The 13,322-nt window shown below is 41.1% G+C and overlaps 1 protein-coding gene across 3 annotated transcripts in view; it reads left to right on the top strand.

Annotated features, from left to right (window-relative positions):
• The window catches only part of NTN4 (netrin 4), a 122,318-nt gene that overhangs the window by 83,300 nt on the left and 25,696 nt on the right, over positions 1-13,322 (top strand).

The following is a 13,322-nucleotide window of genomic DNA, read 5'->3' as shown; positions in this document are numbered from 1 at the left end:
AATAAGTGTGAAAGATGATAAATATTGTCAGATTAACCAGGAAATTTCTCAAGGATACTGCAGCAACTTTCTATAAATACTCAAAAGGTGTAAGGGGGAAGTAGAGGTGTGGCAACAAATAATTTGCTTTCCTAGAAGAGTTCCAGATAGATGTAATTGGGTGAAAGGAATTTCAGATTCATTCATATGAAAGAAATTTTGCTGCCAGTGAAAAGTACTTATGGGTGGAGAATGTCTCCTATCAAGTTAGAAAAAATAACTTTTTTTTTGGAGACAGGGTTTTTGCTCTGTCGCCCAGGCTGAATGGAGTGCAATGGCATGATCACAGCTCACTGCAGCCTTGACCTCTCGGGTTTAAATAATCCTCCCATCTCAGCCTCTCGAGTAGTTGGGACTACATGCCCATGCCACCACACTCAGCTAATTTTATTTTTTTATTTTTCGTAGAGACGGGCTCTTGCTGTGTTGCCCAGGGTAGTCTTGAACTCCTGGGCTCAATTGATCCTCCGGCCTCAACCTCCCAAAGTACTGAGATTACAGGTGTGAGCCACCGTGCCTGGAAAGAACTTTTCTTACAAAACATAAATAATAAAGCCGGCCGGACTGAAGCATTAAATGTAGGATATAGTCTTGCTCTGGGAAGGTGCAGAATAATCTGCTTTGTTTTGACCAGTTGAGTCTACCATAGATTTGTAGGGGTGGTTTTCTGTTTCTAGTATTCAGTTGCAATCCTGTGGTGTTAAGATACTATTAATAGAAACCTATAAAGAGTAGTATGGACCTTCTAGGAGGTTCATCAAAACATAAAATCATTTCATGGTTGTTGCTTATTAAGAGGCACATTCATTTACTGATGCAACAAAGATGAGTGAGTTGCTAAAATGGGTCAGGCATTATCCTAGGTTTGCGGGATACAGCAATAAAAAGATGTGGTTCCCATCCTCTGGCCCTTCACAATGTACTATAGTGACAGCAATGAAGTGAGAAATCAGAACAAGATTATTGGAGGCCAAAAGATCATCAATTATTAAGAAAGATTTCTTAAATGACACAAATCATTCAATTTAAAAAACTCAACCTAGATTTATTCAGTGCCTCTCATGTGGCAGGCCTATTCTAGTCACTGTCTATGCAACAAAATAGTCTCTCTCCCCATGGAAATAGACTCTAAATAAATTTACCCAAGTAAATATGTAATTAAAAGCTATAATAAGTAGTATGAAGAAAAAGGGGAGCATGACAGATTACGGCAGGATGAATCGCATCCGTTCAAAGGTGAGCTTGAAGATAGACACAGCCAATAGGGTTTATTTCTCCAAAGGAAAAAGGAGCTAGGGATAACTCCAATTCCTGGCTAGGTGGCTGAATAGACTGGAAATACAGGAGGCTGAATAGGTGGAAAAATAAGGAAAGAAGGAAGGAAGGAAGGAAGGAGGGAGGGAGGGGAGGGGAGGGAGGGGAGGGAGGGGAGGGGAGGGAGGGGAGGGAGGGGAGGGGAGGGAAGGAGGAGCAGCAGGGAAGAAAAGAGAAAAGAAAAGAAGGGAAGCAGGGAGTGAGAGAATGGTGTACCCAAGTTTTCCCATGATAAAATTTGTCTGTATATGCAAAAGTGTTTTCTTCAGTTTTAATTGAAATAGCAAATCAAGAATATAAAATTGGCTTTTTAGCTGCGTAAGATCTCTTAGATATACCCAGGAATAAATAGTAACTGGCCCAGCTACAACTAGAAACAGGAAAGGAATGATACAGAAATTAAATAGGGACGCTGAGCAGCAGTCACATAGTAAAGCATTAAAAATAAAGGCTATGGCTGGATGCCTGTAATCCCAGCATTTTGGGAGGCTGAGGCGGGCAGATCACTTGAGGTTAGGAGTTCAAGACCAGCCTGGCCAACATGGTGAAACCTTGTCTCTACTAAAAATACAAAAATTAGCCAGGCGTGGTGGCACACACCTGTAACCCCAGCTACTCAGGAGGCTGAGGCAGGAGAATCGCTTGAACCCAGGAGGCGGAGGTTGCAGTGACCTGAGATCATGCCATTGCACTCCAGCCTGGGCGACAGAGCAAGACTTTGTCTCAAAATAAAATAAAATAAAGGCTATGACTTTTGTATTTATTTGCATTATGTATTTAAATGTGTGTAGAAGACAGGAAGCATACTTAAATACTGTACATTTATTTTTTAAAGCTTTTGAGGCAGATCTCATGCATCCTACCCCTGTTTTGGGTAGGATGTACAAAAACTCAGGAGACACTGAACTTCAGTAAATGAAAGGCAAATCATAATTCAGGTTGTTTTCTTATTAGACTGATTCAAGCATTTTTTTTTTTTTTTTTTTTTTTTTTTGAGACAGAATCTCACTCTGTTGCCCAGGTTAGTGTGCAGTGGTATCATCTCGGCTCACTGCAACCTCCACCTCCCGGGTTCAAACGATTCTTGTGTCTCATCCTCCCGCGTGGCTGGGATTACAGGTTTGCACCACCACGCCCAGCTAATTTTTGTATTTTGAGTTTCACGATGATGACCAGACTGGTCTTGAACTCCTAGCCTCAAGTGATCTGCCTGCCTTGTCCTCCCAAAGTGCTGGGATTACAGGCGAGCCATCAGGTCTGGCCATAATTTTATTTGAAATTAAATATACCTTGAATATTGTGGAACTAGCTACCATTGAACATAATGTATATAACATTGCACGGACCAACAGAAAAATGTTCCCTAGGATAGTAAAGGGGTACCATATGGCCTTTCACAGAGTAAAGCACATTTACAACTTTTTCTTATTTTTTTTATAGCTTTTCATCCACTAGCAAAAATAGTTGATAGCAGAAGGAAAGAAGAAAACAGTGCCAAAAAGAAAAATAATATAAAAGATCTCATTGTATCTACTATTTAACTTCACACTTAATTTATATATAACAGTTCAAATTGTGTCCTTTCCTCTTTAAAGCTGTGTCTCGAAATCATCTCCCTTAAGTTCCCCTTGCTCTAAGAATTCAGCAGGCAGCTGGGCAGCTTTTGGAATGACTTTGCTATTAAAAATCCCTCTCAGAAATTCTGTAGGGCCTTGGCCTTTTCAGGAGAAAACAATGTTGGGAGCCTGGAGGCGCTGCCGAGGGAGTGGCCGCCGGGGTCGTGGTGAAAGATCTTGACAAGCAGCTTCTTTCCCAGCTGAGGGCCTTGAACTTTGAGTTCTGTTTTTAGAAAAGCTAAATCAGGAGCAAATACTTTTAGGGTATTTTTCTCCCAGTGTAGCTTTTACTAACAAAATAACAAAAGTCGGAGCCATCAGGTAATATTAAAGGAGGCCAGTTTCAAAGGGGTAAGATGCTGAGTTCCATTGGTGGTTTCAACAGCAAGCTTGAGATCACAGATCACTCCCTCAGTGGAAGGCAGGCAGACTCCCAGAGTTCTAGCGGAAGGTGGGAATAAAGATAAACTGGCAGCAATTACCTCCTTTGACTCCACCATCGAAGGCTATAGCAATCCCTTCAGAATAAAGGGAGCCATAATGGTTCCATTATGTTCCTGTTTTGTGCTTGTGTTTGTATACTTTTTATATTCATGCAGGTTGACCGCTGTGACTCTTGTCCTACATGATATTTCTGGGCAGCAGGACCATAGATCATACTCTTCTTTTTTTCAACATACTCTGATCCACAAAATGAGAGTAACAGGTTAACTTTTTTATTTTTTATTTATTTATTTATTTTTTGAGACAGGGTCTCGCTCTATCACCCAGGCTGGAGTGCAGTGGCACGATCTCAGCTCACTGCAGCCTCCGCTTCCCAGATTCAAGCGATTCTCCTGCCTCAGCCTCCTGAGTATTTGGGATTCCAGGGACACACCACTATACCCAGCTAATTTTTGTATTTTTAGTAGAGACGGACTTTCGCCATCTTGCCCAGGCTGGTCTCGAACTCCTGACCTTAAGAGATCTGCCTGCCTCGCCCTCCTCCCAAAGTGCTGTGATTACAGGCATGAGCTTCTGCACCTGGCCAATAGGTTAAATTTTTTTGTCCAAGGAAAGGAACATATAACAAGAGAGTAACTTAATTCCATAGAACTTAGAGTAGTCAAGAAAGCAGCGTTCCTCTCTGATACAAAGGCACGGAGGCTATTTTGAAAGCCAGTCAAATCATTAGTTTCCTTTTAAAAAAACCATATCTGCAATGAGGCAGTTCATTGCTCCTGTATTCTCATGCACTCTGAACTACCTTGGGTATAATGCTTACTGCCCTGTTGTTATCTATACTTCTCTCTTCTCTCACTCAAGAGATATGACTTTTTGTAGTCATCGTTGTATCTTCGGCCCCTAGCATAGTTCATGTTAACCTTAAAGTTCGATAACCCTTTGGTAAAGTTGCGAGTGAATGAATGAATGGGTAGTGAACATTTTTATACAAATATGTTTCATCTAGATAATAATATCCTTTTTTTTTTTTTTTTTTTTTTTTTAGCATTTGGTGCCACTAGATGCCTGATACATTTCTAAGTATTTACATACATGATCTCAATCCTCACAAAACATCCCTGTGGCTTCCTTCATTAATGAGAAAACTGACAGCTGAAGAAGTTAATTTCACAAGGTCTTATAAATAATAAGCCTTATCACTGGAATCTAGTTCTGGTTAGGATCTAGTCAGTTAGTCTGATTCCCAAGCTTGTGCTCTTACCAACTTTATTATATTGTCTCTATTTTATTTTCTGTCTTCTAAGAAATCTTACAGCAAATTTTCAAACAACTGTATTTATTGTCAGCCTTTGTGATTGATACAAATATTAGTTTTAGAGCCTTGTGCATGCACAAGATATTTGAAAATGTGTCCATCTATCGTTTCATTAACAGGTGTGTTTCCTGCTAGAAAGTCCTACACAGCAGCATTGCATCCTCTTCTATAAATGCTCCAGGGGCCCTGCTTCACTTTCAGATGTATTGCTGCAAACATGTAACTATAGATAAAATTTCTATCACATTCAGCAATTATCTAAATTCATTACTTGAAGGGAATCTGTTGTGAAATCTTTTGTAAAGTACTCATTTACTCTACCTTATCTGTTTCAAAACTTTTGCACTGTTACCATAGATTTTCTTCCCGTAGAACACTTGAGTACAGAAGGTACCAGCCAGGCGCAGTAGCTCACGCCTCTAATCCCAGCACTTTGGGAGGCTGAGGCGAGTGGATCACCGGAGGTCAGGAGTTTGAGACCAGCCTGGCCAGCATGGTAAAACTCCATGTCTACTAAAAATACAAAAATTAGCTGGGTGTGGTGGCAGATGCCTGTAATCCCAGCTACTCGGGAGGCTGAGGCAGGAAAATCACTTGAACCCAGGAGGCGAAGGTTGCAGTGAGCCGAGATCACACCATTGCACTCTAGCCTGGGCAACAAGAGTGAAACTCTGTCTCAAAAAAAAAAAAAAAAGTACTATTCAAAGCAAGTCTCATGCATTATTGATGAACTCTTGTGAAAATATCTGGAAATTAAATTGACATTTTTAATAATTTTGTTTTGCCACCATGGTTGTGGGTGAGAGCAGGTTAGGGGAGATGTTTTAGGGGGAAAATGATGACTCCAATGATGAATGATCTACCACCTAGGCCACACAGCTTCTAAATACACCTGGTTACCACTCAATGTAGTATTTTGGCTCTTAAGGACAGTTCACCACAGCTGTGAACACTAAAAATTATAATGAAAAGAATAATTAATGTCAGCATAATAGTATATGATGATGGTTCAACTGGTCTAACAAGAAGACAGGATGGGCATGGTGGCTCACGCCTGTAATCCCAACACTTTGGGAGGCTGAGGCAGATGGATCACTTGAGGTCAGGAGGTCAAGACCAGCCTGGCCAACTGGCAAAACCCTGTCTCTACTAAAAATACCACAATTAGCCAGGCGTGGTGGCACACGTCTGTAATCCCAGCTACTCAGGAGGCTGAGTCACGAAAATAGCTTGAACCTGTGAGGCGGAGGTTGTAGTGAGCCAAGATTACGCCACTGCACTCTACCCTGAGCGACAGAGCAAGACTCTGTCTCAAAAAACAAACAAACAACACCACCAAAAAAAAAAGAGACAAAGCTGAAGTTAAGAACTTATGTCACTCTGGGTCGTAACTTTGACATTTATTGTGAAAAAGTAAGTTCTTGGCTTGCATTTTAGAATAAACAATTAGTAAGAAATATATGTTGAGGAATCAGAACTGAACCAGAACATGAAGAGATCCTTTCTCCTTCCAAACAAGAAGAAAATATGTTTGCATTTTGGAAGAAAATAAGAAATGTAGATTGTATGTGTCAGATATTGACTGCTATCAAGCTTCAGAAGGTACGTATGCAAGGCAGACCTCGGTGTGGGTCTTGAAAAAGTATGCCATGGAAGATGTCAGGGCCTTCTGCCTGGAGCTAGTTCTGCATAGTTTCCAAATGGTATCTTTATCTTGTAATTATGTGAGAAGTCACACTGACAGAAATCTACTAGCACATACAACAGAAACACATTCTTCTCTGGCCATTCCTGAAATGAGTGTAGCTTTAAAAATATATGGTAGAAGGGACAGGTCAGCTCCTGAAAATGCTTGCATTTTCTATTAGAGGAAAAGATAGGAGTGGTGGACTACCATATATTACCATAGAAGGGGTTCTTATAATATCTTTCTTCTGGCTAAATCTCTCCTATCTGCTTTAAGAACCAAACTGACTTAACTGAGTGATATAGTAACTGTAGGTTTCATCATCTCAAAATTATACAATTTTCATACTAGAGTATGTGAATTCATTTTAAGTAATGTCTATGCAGTTTTGAATATAGCATTTTGATATATTCATATTGCATATTATACAATCCACATGAATTATTTCTTAATTAGAAACAACCCATAAATCAATAGTGCTTTGATACTTTAAGAGAAAAATGCCTAAATGTTCTCATAATAAAAACCAAGTGAAGAAAAAAATTAGGAAATTTAATGTAGAGACAGTGATACCATAACTGTATGACTATAAAGATGTTCTCCTTAGAACCTCAATGTTTTAGAGGCAAAATCTTTACTTTCCTCGGTATTACGATTTTTAAAAATCTTGGAATAATTCTTCTAAATTTGGGATCTCTTCAAGGACCGAGACTATTTTATTCAAGTTAGATCCCTGGCACTTTGCACAGTACTTAGCACATAGCAGATTCAAGTCAGATCCCTGGCACTTTGCACAGTACTTAGCACATAGCAGATTCAAGTCAGATCCCTGGCACTTTGCACAGTACTTAGCACATAGCAGATTCAAGTCAGATCTCTGGCACTTTGCACAGTACTTAGCACATAGCGGGTGCCCATTAAATGTTTGCTGAGTAAGTGAATGGGTAAATAAATGCTGCCTTAAATACACACATTATTAGCCTTTCAAACAATGTCTCCTATGCTGTTTTCCTCCATTGTCCTTTGTAAGTAGTGCTTACATCATGGCGTTTTAATTCAGTTCAGGGGTCATTTTTGAGCAGCTGTAATCTACCATTTGCAAATGTGTTACTAAGTGCTAGTGATATACATTATCTCTGGTTTAGTCCTCAAGAAAACCTGGTAAAATAGAAATGTGGGGCTCAGAAAGGTAAAACAAACTTCAGCTAGGAGTTAAACTCAAGTCTGCCTCCACTAAGCACTGCAGGGGATAGATGAGTAAGGCCCATGCTCAACTTCAAAGAGCTTACAGACTGGTGTGATAGACAAAGAAAGCCCCCAGTTGTCTAATGCAAAGAAGAATGCAATCAGAGCTATAAGAAGAAGTGTTTCTTTAAAGCACAGGAGGGTTACAAAGAAAGGGTAAATCATACTCAACTGCATTGGAATAAGGAATGACTTCTAAAAGAAGGTGGATCTGTCCCTTAGATGGGCAAGTGTAGTGACTGCCGTGGCTTCACCTTTGGTGAGATGGGAGGGGGTGGCAGAGGGAAGGGTGCTGAACCCCACTTTTCTTTTCTGAATATCATTGTATGTCAAAAGTTCTGTCTTTAACGGGGAAGATACCAACAGAGCGCCTACCTTGAGCACGCTAACCACCCCAAATGGTTGAATTGCGGCAACCCTTAAGGGTGACATTTGATATAAGTTTTGAAGGACATGTAGAATTTTGAAAGATTGTTATGGGAAGAAAGATTTCAATATTGAAATTAATAAAGGAAAAGAAACAAGAAAGATGGAGGGTGTGTCTAGAAATTGTCCCAATTAATTAGAACAAGGGCTATATGCAAGAGAATAATGAGAGGAAGGACTGGAAAAGTAGGCTAGGGCTCTGCTACGAAAGACCTTACATGTTTGGCTAAGGGGTGACCACATTTTGAAAACTACAAATGCTTCATAAACATTAGAATTATTATTACTAACATTTGTTGGTTGAGTGAGCCAATCAATGAATGAGATTCTAATAAATGAATGAATATGAGATTCTTCCCAAGAAGATAATTCATACGTTTTGCAGAATAAGCAATATTTCATGCTCTATTGTAGTGGTTCTCAATGAAAGATAGCTTATGGGGAGGGATGGCGAGGGGAGGTTTCACAGATGTTAGAAATTGCAAACCTCACACATTCATACTGGTTTGAGAACTATGGCTCTAATGATTATTGGTTAAAGAGATGAAAGAGAGATATAAACAGTAGGACAGTACACCACTGGGGCCTGTATTTCTCCAGCTTCTGTTCTCACAAAAGTCACCAATGACCTCCTGATTGACAGGCCTATTGTCCATCGTATGTGACTTGAGCATTCTGCATTGTTCGACACTGTTAACTGCTTGAAACTTTCTCATCCTTTGGCTTCTTTTTTTTTTTTCTCCTCCTTCTCTACCTTCTCCTTAATAATCTTTTTGCAAGTTATTGCTCCTCCAACTGCCAGTACCTATGGATGTTTCCACCATGTTCTATCCTTGATCATCTTCTCACTCTACACACCGTCCCTGGGAAGTTTCATCTAGCCCTCCTAATTTCAACTGCCGTTGGGTGACAACTCTCAAAACTTTATTTGTGACCCCAACTTTTCTCCTAAGTGTCAGAATATTTCCAGGATATATTTAAGATAGCCTTTAAGCATCTCAAGCTTAATGTGTTTGATCCTAAACTCATTCTTTTTCCGTTCCTTCCCTATCTCCACCCTCAACATGGATCTATCGGCCCCAACTTTCTCCAGTCCTCTCTTCTAGATCTTTGTGAATAATGTCACTAATCATTCAGTTTCATGAACTAGGCACCTGAAAATCTTCCCCAACTTCTATTTGTCCCTCAACAACTCTTTCTTCCTCTTCCAGATGGTCTCCAAACCCTATCTATTCTAACTTTAAAAAATAAGTTTTTTGTATCCAAACTTACCTCCCATTCCCACACCTACTGTCTTAGTCATTTCCTTGCTGTCTTTCTTTTCTTTGATTATGCTGCCACCAGCCTCTCCCCACTCTAGTCTATACAATGCCTCCAAAGTGTCTGTCAAAATGCAATTTTAACCATGTCATAATTCTGCTTTACAACTTCTTATGATTCATTATGCCCATAGGACAAAATTCAACCTCCAAAGCTAGGCATTTCCACAACCTGGGATCCTATCACTATCCAACCTGACTCTACAGCTTTTCTTCTGCCTCATCTCCTTCAACTGCTTTCCACTCAGTGTCCACTCAGGCACACTAAACTTCTCACATTCCCCACATGGGCCGCGCCCTTTCACATAGGATTCCCACAGCCTGGAATGTCCTCCAGGTCAATTCCACAAACGCTGATTAGGGCATCTATGATGTACTAGACACTGTTCTGGGGCGCCAAAAATAAAAATAAGAAGATAAAGATCCTCTGTCCATGAATTCAGACTCTAGTAGTACGGATGACAAGCATATCAACAAATAATTTTTTAAAGAAGCTGTTTTGTGGCTGAGCGTGGTGGCTCATGTCTGTAATTCCAGCACTTTGGGAGGCTGACTCAGGCAGATCACTTGACGTCAGGAGTTTGAGACCGGCCTGGCCAACATGGTGAAACTCCATCTCTACTAAAAATACAAAAAATAGCCAGGTGTGGTGGCGGGCACCTATAATCCCAGCTATAATCCCAGCTACTTGGGCGGCTGAGGCAGGAGAATAGATTGAACCCGGGAGACGGAGGTTGCAGTGAGCCGAGATTACACCACTGCACTACATCCTGGGCAATAAAGCAAGACTCCATCACACAAAAAAAGAGAAGAGGCTGTTCACTAAATTATTTTTACATGGAATGTCTCAAACAGATTTAAGGCTGCAAACTTGTTAAATTTTATAATCGTTTGCTTTTCAAAGTGAAGCTCAGAAATACTTAAAAATAGCTGTAACATTCACATTAGGAAAGATGATGTTTATTCTAGTTGTATTTTTATGGTGAAATAAAATCCTTTTCCAATGGAAAAAATAATAATAATGATCCACTGTGATAGGCACAAAATAGAAATATATGCAAAGAGGCAGCATAGAGGAGAGAGTACCTAACTGTCTGGAGGGAGTGGGACAAGAAAGCCTGTCAGAATCTAGATGGACAAGGTGGGGAAAGGCCACACAGGCTTGGCCAAGGGCCAGGGGCACTGAGGCATCAGAGAGCATAGCATTTCCAGGATGCAGTAAGAGCTCCCACACAATGCAGAAACGTAAAATGCAGTGGGGGTGAACGGTACACCCAAAATACCTAAAGCAGTCAACTGTATGGTATGTGTTTCTTACCACAATTTATTTATGAAAAATTTATTTTAAAAAGATGCACTGGGGAAAGGGTCTAAAGATTGAGCTGGAATCAGCATTTGCCTTCCTTGCCCTCCTTTTCTTTTCTTTCTTTTTTTTTCTTTTTTTTTTTTTTGTTTTGTTTTTTTTTGGAGACAGAGTCTCACTCTGTCACCCAGGCTGGAGGGCAGTGGTGCAATCTCAGCTCACTGCAACCTGGGCCTCCCAGGTTCAAGCGATTCTCCTGCCTCAGCCTCCCGAGTAGCTGGGACTATAGGCGTGCACCATCACGTCTGGCTAATTTTTGTATTTTAGTAGAAATGAGGTTTCACCATGCTGGCCAGGCCGGTCTCGATCTCCTGACCTCAAGTGATCCACCCGCCTTGGCCTCCCAACATGCAGGGATTACAGGTGTGAGCCACCACACCCAGCCCCTTGCCCTCCTTTTCAACTTGCAAACTCCTATTCATCTTTTACGATCTGGCTCAGATCGCTAAATGACCCCTCCTTTGTGGATCCCACCTGATTCCCTCAGCCTGTGTTGCCTTCACCTTTCCTCTGTGTTCCCACGGTGCTTTATGTATACCTCTGTTACAGCACATCACATGGATGCAAATCTTTTATTTACTTCTCTGTTTCCCTCACAAGACTGTAAGTTCCCTGAGGACTGGCACCATTTCTCAGATAGACATAGATCCTATATCTCTATAAGAATTATCTGACGGGCACAGTGGCTCGCACCTGTAATCCCAGCACTTTGGGAGGCCAAGGCAAGAGGATCACTTGAGCCCGGGAGTTCAAGACTGCCTGAGCAACATAGTGAGACCCTGTCTCTACAAAAAAAAAAAAAAAAATTAAAAACTAGCCAGGTGTGGTGGCACGTGCCCATAGTCCCAGCTACTTGAGAGGCTGAGGTGGGAGGATCTCTTGAGCCTGGGAGGTCGAGGCTGCAGTGAGCAGTGACGTGCCATTGCACTTCAGCCTGAGTGACAGAGTGAAAGAAAAAAAAAAGAATTATCTATTGGATTAATTTACTATTAATTAATAGTAATTTATTACTATTCTCTAAAGAAGAAAAGAATTATCTATTGGATTAATTAATTTACTATTAATCATGTACCAGACATCATTAACTGCTTTGGATGCATAATCTCTTTTTATCCTTACCACTACATGAGGATAGGTCCCATTTTTAGTTTCATTACAGATAAGGGAACTGAGGTGAGAGCCTAGGTATCTTGCTCAAAGTCATACAGTTAGTCAGTAGTGGAGATTTGAAGCCAAACTGATATTTTAAAGGAAAAATAATCAATAAAAGAAGTTTCCAAGGGGAAACATGAGAGAACAGGGTTGAGAATATTTGTTGAGAAGGTGCAGCAGGAAGAACTGGCTTCTTCAGTGTGTGACTGCATGAACTCTCCGTGAGATGTAGATACCACAATAAGGAAAGAAAGATTCAGGAAAGTTATATTTCTCGCCTGAGGTCACAGAGGCTCTGGGACGCAGAGCCATCAGTCAAGGTTTCTCCCAGTGTTTCTCACTTGATTCTCAGAGAAAGCAGTGGGAAGATGAAAAAGATTTTGAAATGGAGAAAAGATTTTCCAGAGGACCCTACCAGCGAATTAGAATCACACTAAGTGGGTAGGTTGATTGAGATGCCTAGGGAATTTCTGAGACAGCCACTGTAAGAAATATATATTTTTTTAATCCAGGTAAAATTGAATAAATAGAGTTGATGGGCCAGGCACAGTGGCTCACGCCCGTAATCAATGCCAGCACTTTGGGAGGTCGAGGTGGGCAGATCGCTTGAGTCCAGGAGTTTGAGACCAACCTGGACATGGTGAAACCCCATCCCTACAAAAAATACAAAAATTAGCTGGGCATAGTGGCATGTACCTGTAGTCCCAGCTCTCTGGGAGGCTGAAGCAGGAGGATTGCTTGAACCCAGGAAGTTGAGGCTACAGTGAGTGGAGATAGCACCACTGCATTCCAGCCTGGAACAAGAAAAGACCCTGTCTCAAAAAAGCAAAAATAGAGTTGGTGAGCATTGGTTTGGAGATAAAACTGAAGTTAGGGCTCATGAATTTGTGATAAGCCCAAAAAGCACATTTCACACATACATATATGTGAAAAAAGTGTGTCTGTATGTCTGTATACAAACACACACACACACACACACACACACACACACGGTCAACTATTTTTGCCATCCCAAGAACAAAGAAATGACTGCAGGTTGTCAAACTGAGCAATAAGCAATTCTGGGAGTAGGGAGAGGGCTAAGGAGAAGGACTTTTGATTAGTATTAAGGACTTGTGGCCGGGCACAGTGTCTCACACCTGTAGCCCAGTACTTGGGAGGCCAAGGTGAGAGGATTGTTTGAGGCCAGGAGTTTGAGACCAGCCTGGGCAACATAGCAAGACCTTGCCTCTACAAAAAAAAAAAAAAAAATTTTAATTAGCCGGGCATGATGGTGCCAGCTTGTAGTCCCACCTACTCGGGAGACTAAGGCAGGAGGATCGCTTGAGCTCAGGAGGTTGAGGCTGCAGTGAGCCATGGGGATACCACTGCACTCTGGACTTGGTGATAGAGTGAGACCCTC

The sequence above is a fragment of the Macaca mulatta genome, chromosome 11, assembly GCF_049350105.2.
Source record: "Macaca mulatta isolate MMU2019108-1 chromosome 11, T2T-MMU8v2.0, whole genome shotgun sequence".
Taxonomy (NCBI): domain Eukaryota; kingdom Metazoa; phylum Chordata; class Mammalia; order Primates; family Cercopithecidae; genus Macaca; species Macaca mulatta.
The sequence above is the reverse complement of the archived record's forward strand: the minus strand, read 5'-3'. Positions and strand labels throughout refer to the sequence as shown.